Source organism: Eucalyptus grandis, chromosome 5, assembly GCF_016545825.1.
Source record: "Eucalyptus grandis isolate ANBG69807.140 chromosome 5, ASM1654582v1, whole genome shotgun sequence".
Lineage (NCBI taxonomy): Eukaryota > Viridiplantae > Streptophyta > Magnoliopsida > Myrtales > Myrtaceae > Eucalyptus > Eucalyptus grandis.
This window is the reverse complement of record NC_052616.1, coordinates 47,136,868-47,149,092: the sequence shown is the minus strand read 5'-3', so window position 1 is coordinate 47,149,092 and position 12,225 is coordinate 47,136,868. Positions and strand designations below refer to the sequence as shown.

Below are 12,225 nucleotides of genomic sequence, written 5' to 3'. Positions count from 1 at the left end.
AGCGCCTCATGCCCGGGCGAGGCTCGACATTGCTAGATCCGGCTAGGGCAAGCCCCGCTACCCAGCATGAGGCCGCCCTCGCGGCCACTGGCGATGGCCGGCGAGGCTCGCCAGCCGTTGCCTTTGGTCGGTTGCCGAGGTCCAGCAACCAGCTAGAGGAAGGAGAAGGAGAAGGAGAAGGTACAAAGAAAAAGAATAAAAAAAAAAAAAAAAAGAATAAAAATTCATAAAATATTAAAATATTATTAAAAGTTGGCCACGCCGATCATGCCACGTCGCCGACTAGTGCCCATTAGCAAAATTTGGCCAAAATTAGCCGGAAATGACTAAATGGTCACCAAGTAAAAGATTTATGACTAAATTGACACAAATACAAAATGTTTAGGATTTTTTTAACACTTTTCCTGTCTTATTCATCAATCACTTTACAGGGCCTTTATAATTTGATATGAGATTTAACGTGTACATTCGCAGATCCTTATATATAAGACTGGGAACGGTATGCATGTCTTCATCTGACAAAGAAAAAGGAGTTCTGGTAGTTCCCTGATAAGAGAACATTTGGTGGCTTCCATTATTTTTGCTAAAGGATGACGGTAATTCTCTGAAAAGAGATAGGAAAAACAACCAAGCTGCGTTTTCTTATTTTTGTACCCATAACAAAGGAAAATTCGGCAATTTCTTTAAAAAGTTGGTCAATTAAGAAAAAGAATTATTGGTATGTAACTCAACGGACAAGTTGCTAAAAAAAAATCGAACGTTGGTAAGTAATTCAAATGAAAGTTGACACTCTAAACTAGTTAGTAGTTCAATTTGACAAAAGTTTGTAAACCGTTTTAATTTAGGTTAGTAATTTCATGTAAAAGTTAGCTTATTCAAAGCCTTTGTACATTATGCAAATAAAAACAAGTAAATTAGTGCAAAAATTACTAATTTGCAAATTATCATTAAAAAATTGACAATTTTACCAATGCTTTAATAAGTTATTGGTAAGTTACCTGCAAAAGAAGTCACACAGGTCATATTCTTTACAAATAGTTTTTTGCCACTTTGGAACTTATTGAAATTGTTGGCCAAAAAAAAAAAGACATCGAAATTTACAGGCACGCAAAAAATCCACATTTTGTACATGAATCAATGAAGTTCTACCGGACAATGTGATTGACCGTGGCCAACAGATCAAGCGATACTCTTGATCTTGCCATGCAATAAAAGCTCGGACAACTTATTATTGCCAAATGAGAATACATACAACAAAGAAATGAAGAATCAAGTTTAACCACGAACTATGTTCAATTATTTATGTATCCTTCATGAAGTAAACAAACGGAGCCTTACATAAGCTGGACATCAAAAAGTTAGGGGAAAAATTGCCCAAAAATTTTTAAACCCATGTATGGTCGCCAATTCAGTCTTAAATATTTAAATCGTGTCAATTTAGTCATAAATGTTTAGATAATTTGCTAATTTAGTTCTAGACCTTTTAATGATATGCCAATTTAGTCATTCTTGCTAATTTGGTTGGAAATTATGGACTTGACGATCTAGCCAACATCGGATGTCTTATTTGTTATGGTTGACATTGACGATTAGCGCTAACATGGATGATTTTTGTAAATTTTTTGAAATTTTCTGAATTTTTTTCTTTCCTTTCTCTTTTTTCCTTCTTTCTTTTATCTTTTTCCCTTTATTTCCCTCTACTAATTGTTGGCCGCTAGTGAGGGTTGGGTGAGGAGAGAGCTCACCCATATGGTGAGGGTCCTCACCAAGGTGAGGGCGACCCTTGCTTGTGGCTAGCAATTGGCGAAAAGAAATAAGGAAAAAAATGAAAAAAAAAAGAAAAAGAAAAGAAAAGAAAAGAAGGAAAAGATCAAAAAAATTTAAAAAAATTACAAATATCGTCAATGTCAGTGATTTTCGACAACTATTAGCTAAACAAACTTAATTGGAAAATCGTTAAAAGATTTAGAACTAAATTGACAAATTAGTTTTAAAAACTAAACTGATATAATTAAAATGTTTATGACTAAATTGACAAATTGTTAAAAAGTTTAGTACTAAATTAGCACAATTGAAAGGTTTAGAGCTGAATTGGCCACTGCAAAATAAGTTTAGGACTTTATGGATAATTTTCCCAAGAGTTAGGAATTATTAAAATATTTCAATTACACATTACACTAAACTTTGCAAACTTAGCAACATATGCATAGTTTATTTATGAGTTTTATCACACACGTCAATTTGAAAGTACATAATGGTAATAATATTGTCCCTCATACATCGGGAAAAATAGGATTTCAAAGGCATAACCTATAGACTATTGATTTGCAATGACCAAATTGGTTTGACAACGTTTGGTCCAAACTTCACATCAGCAAGGGACTAACGAAGAGCAACGTCACATAATCTTTGAGCTTTGTTTCAGAATGGGTGTAATTATCTCCATCACTATATAACACATCCATCACCCGTGAGAAATTGAGCATTCGTGTGAGAATCGGCATTGGGACCGCGGTTGGACGAAGAAACTCTTCATTGATGTCCTTCCATGAATCAATGACTCCTTTTTGGAGTTCCTCCCTAGCTTCTTGCTCCGAGACGCCGTGGTATTTCATGAGCAACTCCACTGCAGATACTACGTGCCCCCTCTTTTGCTCAAACTGTATGTCAAACAACATTGGTGTTTTTAGATTAAATGGCGGTCGATCAAACTGTATCATATTTCTGGAGGATAATTATGTTTTATTATACCTGGTGAGAGGCAATGTCATCCATGAGCCTACAGATGGTTTGTGCAGCCTTCACAATCTTGCAATCACCGACCGACCATTCAAGAGCATGTTTAGTGACCACATTGCCCATTCCCACAAGTGATGTAGTCGCTAACATTCCATATCCAGTCGTTATTAGTTGCAGGGACATGTACTCCTCTAGTGTTGGTACATAGTTGGTATGGAACCATTTGGCTTCTTGAAAGTATGCTCTTGCTAGCTTCTTCATTTGATGATGGAAACATAAACAAGAATGTTGGGCTTCTAACTAAAGATTACCTTCGATGAATGTAAAGTGGTACCAATGATGCTTACGACTTCTTTTGCATAGACAAGGCGGTATGATCTTTCTTTTGTGGCCAATTCATTCCCAATGTATTCATAGAGCTGGAGAAGCTCCTTATAATAAGCTTGCATATACATTGGCAATCCATCCATGGCATCAACATCCCACCTGAATTCAAGTCTTGGAAAATGACACACTTGACTCTATACAAAATTGATCAAATTCAGAAGTTTAGGAAAGAGTACGGATTCCATACTTTTGGATTGCTTCGGTGAGGAGCACAAGTTCTTCCAATGTGCCATAGACGTCATAGATATCGTCAAGAATTGAAGTCAAGGAGATCACTCTGGTCAATATATTTCTGGCCATGGCAAATTCAGGCTCGAAATATATTCCTGAGATCCAGAAGAACAACTCCACAATCCTATCTCTAGCAAATGGGAACTTCCTTGGAACATCAATCTCCTTCCACCACCTATGATTAAACGAACATGAGCATAACTGAAAGTACTTTAGGCCAATAACTTCGCATAGATATACTCCTTTTTTCACTTGTAAAGGACTTTGAAAAACACTATTTAGAAGGGTAAATTGAAACTAGATGAGTTAACCTTTGGAAAACACAATGAGAATAATTGATAGCTTGGGAATTGTTATAACATTATTGATAGTTCGGTATTGTTAAAACATAATCTAGAAGCTAATTTTAGATTATGCTATCACATGAAGTTAATGAACCTAGTAATCTCGCCAAGTTCCTTCTGGTGTTGCTCTTGCAGTAAGTTGAAATCTAGTTTAGCCAAGGCGAGCAAAACTTCATCATGTGAAGGCTCCTCTTGGTAGAGTGGAATATAACGCCTCGCCTCCAGCCTCGGCAATCCCTTGCGAAGTGGCTGCTCTAGGGCATGACTCACTTGTTTCGCGAGACTAGTGCTCACTTTTCTTTCAACGATCGATTCAAGGTGAGTTGTAGCAAAGGAAGTGCTTCGTCAAGATGGAATCGCCATGACACCTTAAATGGCAAGCTTCATATAGGCTTAGCAATCCACGTGCATTGGTGACAAGCGATTCTCGAAAATTTCCTTCACTATCCTTGAATTTGTTAAAGATCTCTATGCAACCAACCAACATGGAAAAAAGATGCAATCAATTAGATATTAGGAAGGGGATATGCGTTGTTAACGTTGTAGATATTCTTGTATGCGTTTCTCCTGAAATTTGACAAAGCAATAGAAGTATCTTAATACGTATCTTATCAGATTGGTTCATTACATTTAACACGTACCTGAAGAAACATTGTAACCTTGTAGTCGCAGTAATCGAAAGATAAGAGCGACCATGTGAAGGTCATCTACCTTGAAATCTTCAAGATGAAGTTGAGAGTAACTTTTGTGGATTTGTTCTAATTGCTCATCTACTTCATGTTCAAAATGGTAGTCAATTCCCAAGCGTTGGATTTGATCAATCAAGTGAAGCATTTGTGAAGGCTTATCCACGACGCTAACCAGCATCTTCCTAACCTCTCCTTTCAGTTCCTCGATTTGTTCCTCCACTCTTCCAAGGAATTTGAACTCCTACAAATTGTACGCTATTTCAAATTAAAGCAAGCATGAAATACTTATACTTTACAAAATAAACTTAGTTTTGATGGCCCCGTCTGTGTACCCTATTTAGGTATTTCCATGTTCTATGCTCATTCAGATGACAAGTGAAATTGGATCCATGAGAATATGAGCATACCAAAGGAGGGAGTTGATGCCATAATGAGATGTTTCTTGTAGTAGAGGACATACAATGGTCGATGAAGCTTTAAGAGTGTTCTTTGGACTGAATAATTATTGTTGTTTTCCAAACTTCTTTATGTTTTCAGGATTTTCAACTGCATCTTTTTTTGTGCGGAGAAGGGAACATGTACATTTATGAGACCAATAGAAATCATATATGCGATGTGGAGGAACTCAAGGAAATCGAAGTAAGTCTACAAAATGCAATTGCGAGAAAACAAAATTAGAAGATAACAGAAGAATTACTAACCACTGAGTTGGAGGGGAAAGCATATTTAAGGAAGTAATCCCCCCATATGCTCGGATGATAACCCGCCGATCGACGTTCAATCACATGGTCTGTTCCTATATTTGGAGAAGAACGTGGAATTGCTGAAACCTGCAAGTCAGGTTAATTTTATAAAGAAATTTTAATATGTTCAATATCATAGACAGGCGTGGACAAGGATTTTTAGGCTCAAATTCACTCATTGATAAGGTCTATTATAAATCGAGAAAGCCTTGGCTGGAGACCATAGGTAATTGAGGCAATTTATATATACTTTTTTTGGAATTTCATATTTTATCTTTTCCCTGTCAAACTCGGGTAACAATGCTTTCATATTCCTTACTATTTACCTGGCAAGGAACATGAAAGCAAAATATTGAAATCAAATAATGCTCTTTTAGGTGCAATATTTTCCCTGCTTTTACGCGTGAATGTTAAATTTATAATGGGAATGTCAGAATTTCCCTAAAACCAATGTTTAATTACGTGGGGAAGCTTTGTGTTATTCTAGATGAAGTGCATAAAATGTATTTCACTTGCTATGCCACTACTCTTCACAAAATATGTATACATATATATAGTTAAGTCAGAAGCAATGTATTAAATTCCTACCATTGAGTAGCAATCGACCACATGGCTTTTTGCTTGAGATGGAGGAGCAGATGGAATTGTTGAAATCGGACGAGACATTCTCTTCTTCTCCTTTTTTGGCTATCTCTAATGAGATTCTGGTGTTTGACCAATAAATAAAGAGCACGAGAGGCTGTCCGTGAGTGCCAAAGACCCTTATTGATGGGTATTTATAGGCAAGGAACGGCTTACCCTTCTTAGTAATTGCACCATTTGGTCTGTTATTTTGGGATTGTCGTTCCCCAAAATAACAATATGTGCCAAATGCCAGTGGCCCGGTTATGCAGTTGAGTACAGATGCATCATTGTCGGGCTCTATTGGGCCGGTTGGTGGACAAGGTTTGACATGTGCACAGTGGACAATTTTGGAAAGGTACTTAAACCTGTCGGAACATAACATGCATGCTGTGTTTCACTTCACCGTTCATTTTCCTGTCAGAATTTAGTCTTCCTCGTTTTCGCTTTCTGCCGACATCTATTAACTGAGTGACATTTTTCTCTTCTTCTTTTTTTTTTGCTATCTCTAATGAGATTATGATGTTTGATCAATTGATAAAGAGCATGGGAGGCTTTTTCGTGAGTGCCGAAACCTTACTGATGGATAGCAATTCCAGTAATTGCACTTTTATTTTGGGATTTTTTGTGCCGAATGCCAATGGCCCAGGTTATGCACCTGAGCACAGTTGATTTTTAGTAAATACTTTGTCGTGGGGTTCTATCAGGCCGGTTGATGTATGGCGTTTAACATGTGTGTTTTTGCTTTCTGCCGACATCTATTAACTGAGTGACATTTTTCTCTTTCTCTTTTTTTTGGCTATCTCTAATGAGATTATGATGTTTGATCAATTGACAAAGAGCATGAGAGGCTTTTTCATGAGTGCCGAAACCTTACTGATGGATAGCAATTCCAGTAATTGCACTGTTATTTTGGGATTTTTCGTGCCGAATGCTAGTGGCCCAGGTTATGCACCTGAGCACGGTTGATTTTTAGTAAATGCTTTGTCGTGGGGTTCTATCAGGCCGGTTGATGTATGGCGTTTAACACGAGTGTTTTTGCTTTCTACCGACATCTATTAACTGAGTGACATTTTTCTCTTTTTTTTTTTTTTTGGCTATCTCTAATGAGATTATGATGTTTGATCAATTGATAAAGAGCACGAGAGGCTTTTTCATGAGTGCTGAAACCTTACTGATGGATAGCAATTCTAGTAATTGCACTGTTATTTTGGGATTTTTCGTGCCGAATGCTAGTGGCCCAGGTTATGCACCTGAGCACGGTTGATTTTTAGTAAATGCTTTGTTGTGGGGTTCTATCAGGCCAGTTGATGTATGGCGTTTAACATGTGTGTTTTCGCTTTCTGCCGACATCTATTAACTGAGTGATAGTTTTCTCTCTCTTTTTTTTTTTGGCTATCTCTAATGAGATTATGATGTTTGATCAATTGATAAAGAGCACGAGAGGCTTTTTCGTGAGTGCCGAAACCTTACTGATGAATAGCAATTCCACTAATTGCACTGTTATTTTGGGATTTTTCGTGCCGAATGCCAGTGGCCCAGGTTTTGCACCTGAGCACGGTTGATTTTTAGTAAATGCTTTGTCGTGGGGTTCTATCAGGCCGGTTGATGTATGGCGTTTAACACGTGTACCGTACAGAATTTTGGAAAGGCTGTTCTGCGAATGGTGCAGACTGTCCGGAGAAATCTTGGAAGCTGTGTTTTGCTTCTCCACCGTTCATTTTCCCATCAGAAACTAGTCTTCCTTGTCTTCGCTTGCTGTGGACCAGAACGTTCTGTTCTACGTATTCTCTATTATTGCACTATGACCAGCTACTAGCCTGAGTGATGTGAGTGCTGTACCAATGACTTTTCGCTTTCACGGTCCCATGCGGTGCTGCAACCTCGTTAAGAATGGAGATATTTACCGCGTTATGTAGTTCCTGATTTGTTTCTGAATAAAAATGTGAAGATCGTTCCTGTGAACGTGTGCAGCACTTGTGGTCCACGCGCTGGCCCAACCTTACCTAGTTTATCCAAGGCAGTAGTACTTCATTTTATGTGGTTGTGGATTGGGCTCGTCGTTCTTAATCAGGTCATTCACGTGTTCCTCCCTTTTTTCTATTTCGCAGTGTGTTTTTAACTCATCACATTCAGACCATCCCGCCTCTCAAAGCACTCGAGAAAGCTGCCTCTAAATTAGTAGTTTCACATCTTCCGATTGATTTTCACATTGCTTTTAAACAATTCGGCCCTATTTGATAATATTTTTATTTCTCTATTTTTTTGTTTTTTATTCCTCAGAATAAAAATAATAAAAATCAGTTTAGAATGTCAACCAATTTTTAACCAATGTTTCTATTCCTCAAACAAATCAATAGTCGGAGGATAAATTTGAAATAAAAATAAGAAGTAGAAAAAATATACTTCTTTGTTCTTGAAACACAAAAAAGAGATAGGTTATTTTAGAAAATAAACTCAACATAACCTAATATTCGTATTTACACAATCGACCCAATGTTTAGTCTCCTGACCTGATATGAGTTCCCATTTTTCGGAATAAAAATAAAATAAAAAAAATAATAAAAATTCAAAAATTTAGGAAAAATTTAGAAATTAGATGTTGAGTAGGTTTACTACATTTTAATGTTAACTTCCGTTTAGAATTAGTTTAGCATAAAAAAATGTGAAAATATTTTGATAAAAATTGGATTCAAGATTGAATAAGTTTTTAGGGCTTTACTATTGGATTTTGAATGTTGTTTTCCTTTAGAGACAATGCTCGATCGTGAAAGCTTGGTGACTCCAAGCAACTTTTACTTTTCTTTTCAAAAGATCTATACACCTATTTTGTTGTAATGCTCAAAGATTTACTATCAACCTCCTCATATTATAAGTTGTAAACCAACGGAACTCTCTATTACTAATTTTGGCTATTCATCATTGACTAATTTTTATGTTCGATTTTCTTAGGTCATTTTATAATATCTTGATCAACTAAATCATAATAAAAGCCTAGTATTATCCAAACAAGAAATGTTAAGTCTCTTTATAATTAAATAAAAAAAATTGGCATTAGAAATTTTTAGGTCCATGCCAAATGCATTTTTGTTCTTTCTCTATTTTAATGAAATTCCATGCAGTTAACAAACACCTTTTTTTTTTTTTTTTTTTTGCTTAGAAACTCGTCTAGAGAATAAAAATAAAAAGAAAATATTTATGAATAGAAATTATTCTCGAGAAGAGAGATATTATTAAACACACCCTAAATGCCAATCAAGAGGCCAAACTCTGGAAAGTTCATTTGAATGTGTGGAGAGCTACAGTTACGAGGACTACATAAACCTCGAGGCCATCATAGCCATGGAAGAAGCTGGGTCCCTATCTTAAATGAGGGATTCCCCTGTTACGCTAATAATGAATTCTACATGGTCAAGTCCCTATGGTAACAGCTTTCTTAGGGCCCTCCCGACCTAGTAGCATCACTCTCTCTGAATTAAAATCACAATGAATGACGATAGAGAAAGATGACTTTAAGTATGTGGCTGAGAAAAAAATGTGTTAGTACACTGGCCCTTGTTGTTGTACTTAAAGTTATTAAAAAAGATGTTCAAGAAATCTCTACTTCATCTTTGACCTTTACCTTGATAGTGACCTCGGCCTCAATCTCAACCACAATCTTGATTAGTCTTTCAATTTGCACGAGATCTCTACTTTGCTCCTTCTCATCTAGTATGGTCAACTAAGTTTGGAGTACTTCCTTCACCGGCTCATGCTTGTTTGTTTTGAATTTTACTTCATGGGTTGGCAATGAATTCTAGAAAATCATTGTTCGTCATTGCATCCAAGTTTTTGGACTCTTTGATTACAACACCAATATGATCGTACTTCTTGTCTAAGGACCATAAAATCTTCTCAACAACTTAAACGTCTAGAACATCTTCATCATTTCTTTCAATCTGGTTAACAACCGCAAGAATTTTTGTGAAATAATCAAGAATCAATTTAAATTTTTTCATATGAATTACTTCAAATTCGCCTCTCAAAGTTTGAAGGCATATGTTCTTGAATTTTTGTACTCCTTGGTGTGTGTTGTTAAGGGTGTTGGAGAAAACTTCCTTAAGTGTTTTGAAGTTGACAAAACGTTTCCATCGCCTAGTCGAAGACTTGCAGACTCTTTCATCAAAGTCCGAAGACCTCCTGACTCGCTAGACTCAAAACTTAAAGTCTTCATCCTCATTGACAGTTTTCTGGCCGTCGAAGGCGCTTATCCCGAACCGAGTATTTCGTTAAGGATTTGATTCTATCGATCAAGAAGATCTCTTGGCTGGATATAGTATGTCGGAATCCATTATTCGAATTGAGATTGATTCGGGATTTTGGATCCGTTGATTGGCAAAGATACTTGGAAGGTTCTACTTATGGAAACCTAGATCCCGATTGTATGGGCGAAAGAGGATTGGTGGGCTATCGTCATATTCCTTAAATAACTCGAAATCTCCCTAATTGATTCTCGTCCAACTGGTAAATTGGAAGAACTCCTTTGGTAAGTGCCAACGGGTGTGATGGCATGAAGGAGTATATAAGGAAGACGTTCCAGTTATTCGAGTGTGTGCGCGATAGAAGAATTCCAAAGTCTGAAGCTCCTTGTTATTTGTCAATTCAATTGTTGAGCGAAAACTTGTACTCAAAAGAGAGTTTATACTTCTGTGAGACCTTGAGGAAGTGTAGCAGAGTCTCTACACTGTGGAATCAAGGAAGAGCTACACCGTAACAACTCTTTTTGATTCATAGTGAAATCCAAATTTAGGGGTCGGTGCGGAAGAGTGGACGTAGGCTTGGATTAAGCCGAACCACTATAAACCTTGGGTTCTTTTTCTCTTCCCTAAGCTCTTTACTTTGATCGTAACATTATTTGTTTGTTAGAGTCTAATTTCCTTTTCATAATCTATTGCTAAAAAGAGTCGGTTCAAAAGAAAAATTATTATTTTTACTCGCAAAATTTGTTTTCGCACCTATTCACCCCCTCTAGGTGCTCGTACTAGCTTTCACAATTGGTATCGAGCTTGTGTACTCACTTAAGTTGAAGTGTTTTACTTCGAGTTAAAGATCCATGGCTAGTATGTTGGCTCTAGGTCTGGTTGAAGGGCAAAGCAATACCAGACCGCCTTATTTTGATGGAAAGGAAAACGACATATGGAAAACACAAGATGAAGGCATTCCTAAGATCAAATGATCCTCTGGAATGGGACGTGGTAGATAAAGGAATCATTCCTAAAGCTGCAAATGAGTCTCGAAAGAGGAAAAGAAGCAGCGTTGAGTCCAGTGAAATGACTCAAGAAGAGATAACCAAGAGACAAGCTCTTGATGCAAAAGCAATTTATTCCTTATATTGTGCATTATCTCCTACTAAATATAACAGAATATCTTCTTGTGAAACAGCTAAAGAAGTCTGGGATAGATTACACATCACCTATGAAGGAACCGATCGAGTGAAAGAAACCGGAATCAACATTCTCGCTCGGTCAATATGAAGCATTCAAGATGAAACCAGGAGAATCTATCATTGACATGTTTAGTCGTTTTACAGAAATTGTGAATGGTCTTGAGTATCAAGGTCAACCAATCTCTGGACCCATGAAGGTTAACAAGTTACTATGTGGACTATCCAAAGATTGGAATCATATAAAGACCTCAATAAGGGAGACACAAAGAATCATGCCATTCTATGTTGACGAATTGGTTGGCACTCTTCAGTCTTATGAAGTGGAGCAAATCAACGAAGATGAAGATCCTAAAGGTAAGAAATCCATTGCATTAAAATCTAATGATGATTCTGATGTCACAGATTCTAAAGACGATATGGATGATGAAGAGCTTGCTCTCATGATAAGAAGGTTCGTAAAATCAATAGAAAGGGGAGAAGATTCAATCCAAAGAAACAAAGTTCTCAAAAGCTACAAAAGAAATCAGTTGAGGATGATGAATCCAACAAGGATATAGTCTGCTTTGAATGCAAGAAAAAGGGACACATCAGACCCAACTGTCCCCTGCTGAAGAGAAAGAAAGGAAAAGATGAGAAATATCGAAAGGCGCTTAAAGCAGAAACTTGGAGTGATACCAAATGTGAGGAAAGTGATGATGATTATGCCAATATTTGTCTCATGGCACAATCAGACTCAGATACAGACTCTAAGACAGACTCAAACTCAGATAGTGAAATTGAGGTAAGTAATTTAAAAATTCCTACTAAAGTCTCTAAATACATTAATGAATTGTGTCTTAGTCTCAAAACCTCTCTCAAGAGAATTTTCGAACTCAAAAGGGAAAATTCTGCACTAAAGCAACAGGAATTTGTTTGGAAAGAAAAGGTCGAAAGTTTAGACAAAAGTGTTACTACTTTGAAAGAAAATGTAGACAATCTTTCAAAAGAAAACACATTCTTGAAAAATGATATCTCAAGCATTTCTAAAAGGTTTTCTATAAGATCTG

The 12,225-nt window shown here is 36.8% G+C and overlaps 1 pseudogene; it reads right to left on the bottom strand.

The window, feature by feature from the left end:
* Nucleotides 1–2,264: 2,264 nt before the first annotated feature.
* On the bottom strand, nt 2,265–5,952 carry LOC120293961 (annotated as a pseudogene).
* Between the last annotated feature and the right edge of the window lie 6,273 nt (nt 5,953–12,225).